Here is a 2,989-nt window from a genome sequence, read left to right on the forward strand (position 1 = left end):
AACTGATTTGGGCAATGAAATATTCATCTAGGCACTATCATTCAAAGATCAAGTAAACATCAATTTTAATCAGAAAAGTTATATTTAAAAAGAGTTCCTATGAGGGTGGGATTTAGACTCCTCCTATGGCAGGCCTCCAGGTCTAGTCATTTTATGCACAGCCGGACTCTACTCAGTCATGGCTCTTTGCCTCTTTTCATAGATGAAGTAAAGATGATCTGGAGGTGTGGTACTGCAAAGGTACAGGGACTGCCTAGCCCAACACCAATCTCACCAAAAAAAAAAAAAAAAAAAAAACATAAGAAAAATGACAAAGTTTAAAAGAGCATGATGGATTTCAGAAGTATTTACTCTAATAGCTTTAAAGAAAGCTCTACCATAAATACTTCAAAAAATCACAGGCTTTACAAAATATTGTATAGTATCTTGAGTATAGAGGTAAGCACCTAGCCAGGTCACTTGTCAAATTCTGTTTAGAAATTTGCATCTGGTGTAACCTTTCATATCAGGAAGGAATCACCTGAATTATTTTTGACCTAATGATTTGTTACCAGCCTACTTTTAACAATAGAAGGAGAAACTGGTATATATTTTAAGCCAACTGTTTCTCCTTAAGTCTCATAGTTTTTATTATGTTTCAACATCATGCTTTTGTATACTTACTACAGCAATCTCTCAGTCATGAAAAAACATCAGTTGTAGGGCTTTCAAAATAAAAAGAGAAATTCTTTCCCAAACCATTTTTTTTAATTAAAATTAAATATACAAGACCAAGCACAGGAACTTTTCCAAAAACAAAAAATGAAACCTAACCACTCTATTACTCAGTAGTTATAGAAGCCAGCTCCGACTTTGGGGGGTTGTCTCTGTCTACTTCAACACAGGCATTGGTCTTTGGCTGCTCTGACTGTTCCTCCTTGAATGTGAGCCCACCAAGAGACCCCAAGGAAAAAGTGCTTTCACAATTCTGGGTCAAGGATACCTGTGAATACAGGCACCTGGACGGAGTTGCTTTCAAAACGGTATTCTCCAAGAGCAAACTGAACAAGGGTCTCTTCTTGCTCCAGGTTTAAGTAGTCCAGTACTAGGAAATCGCTTCACGCTTTAGGCGATGGATCTTTAGCATGTAAGCCCTGGCAAACTTTTTTCCATAGTGGTCACAATGAAAGGGTTTAATTCCTGAGGGGATGAGCATGTGCTGCTTTAGGTTCTGAATGAAGGTAAATCACATGCTGCAAATTGGACACTGAAAATTCTGTCTGGACCATTCGGGCTTGGTTGTTCTGTACTGCTGGTAGAAAGAGCAATGTAGAGTTGGTAGGAATACTGAACATTTTCCAGTCAATGGAATCATCATTTGCATGGACATTAGTGCCAGAAGTGCTTTGAAGGTAGGGTAAGCCCTCAGTGATGCCTTCATCTGCTGGGCCTATAGAGTAAGACCGTGGACTAATCAGAAGTTCCTCTTGAACTTGCTCACTTCCCAGCACTGTCTACTGATCACTCAAGGAACTCTGAGATGCACTGACAGGCTGGGCCACTTCCTCATGGACCTCCTCATCACTTAGCCTTTCTACTTTGACCTGGACATCTTCAGTACCCAGAGGCAAGCCAATTTTTGTTCTTTCACAAGTCACATGATCAACCAGGCTTCCACCTGGCTCAGAGGGGCCAGGTAATTCTAAAGTCTGGGTATTTTCCTCCTGCTTAACTTTTTCAGGCTGAATCCTTCAATCAATTCCAAAAGGAAAAGTCCAGGGAAAAGCTAAAAAAGAGTCAACTGGTTGATTTTTTATTTTCTGAGTAGGGAGCTGAAGAATTTAATACCTGGGGAGAACTTGTGTGCTACACTTTATGGGACTTTCAGGAGACATAACGATGTAGTTTTTGCACTTTCTTCAGGACTCTCAGCAAACAGGAGTGGTTCTTTCTACCACATTGCACTCTGAAGGCACTGGAGAAATGCTTCCATCTCGAGAAGTAAAATTGCAGTTGGAATTATTTTCCTGTCCAGCATCTAAGCTTTTTTCTGGTTGTCTGTTGGGTATATTCCATAACATGCTTGATTTCATGAACTCCGAGCAGGTGCTAGCAACACTAAACATTTGCATTTAGCTGGTGGCAGTGAGAACATCAATAATAGTTTCTGTGTTAATTGACAGAGTGGCTGTATAAGCATATTCTAAGAGGAGTATAAAGCCAGTTTCTTGGTGCCAGAGAAATCACTGTAAGCTGCCAAGACCAGCTTATATGCCCAGAAGATTTTGTCCTGGACACGGATGGTGATATTACAAAAATGTCCATCATTTTGCAGCATATTTAGCTTTCCAAGCATTTCTTGGCTGTGGGAATGAGTAAATCTACAGATGCTCTTCAAGGATGCAAATGAATCAGAAGTGTCCTGTCTGGGTCCCATGCCTGGAGGCCTGCTGCTGCTGCTCTTCCCGCCAAACCTGGGCGATGGCAGTGGCCCAGGGGAGTGCAGGGTACGTGGCTTCCTGCTGGTCCCCCCCAATGCTGAGACATTTAAGATCATGCTATCTGCAAATAAGGAAAGTTCATTTCTCCCCTTCCAATTTGGATGCCTTTTTCCCTTGACCTAATTGCTCTAGCTAGATCTTCCAGCACAATGCTGAGTAACAGTGGTGGCAGTGAGCATCTTTCTTGTTCCTGATCTTAGAGGGAATGCTTTTGGTATTTCACCATTGAATTGATGTAGTGATGGTTTCTCTACAAGTGCCCTTTATCATGTTGAGGACGTTTCCCTCTATTCCTAGTTTTCTAAGTGTATTTGTCGAAAAAGCTGACTAGGTTTTGTCAAATAACTTTTCTACATCAATTGATCTCCTTATTTTAAACCACTCTTGCATTGCTGGGATAAACCCCACTTGATCATGTTGTGTAATTCTTTTGATGTGCTATTGGATTCAGTTTGCTAGTGTTTTGTCGAGGATTTTTTCATACATATTCATTAAGGATATTGGTATGT

The 2,989-nt window shown here is 40.6% G+C and overlaps 1 pseudogene; it reads right to left on the minus strand.

Annotated features, from left to right (window-relative positions):
- Nucleotides 1–1,075: 1,075 nt before the first annotated feature.
- Nucleotides 1,076–2,536, minus strand: LOC143672100 (zinc finger and BTB domain-containing protein 44-like; annotated as a pseudogene).
- Nucleotides 2,537–2,989: the final 453 nt, after the last annotated feature.

The sequence above is a fragment of the Tamandua tetradactyla genome, chromosome X (assembly GCF_023851605.1).
Source record: "Tamandua tetradactyla isolate mTamTet1 chromosome X, mTamTet1.pri, whole genome shotgun sequence".
Classification (NCBI taxonomy): Eukaryota; Metazoa; Chordata; class Mammalia; order Pilosa; family Myrmecophagidae; genus Tamandua; species Tamandua tetradactyla.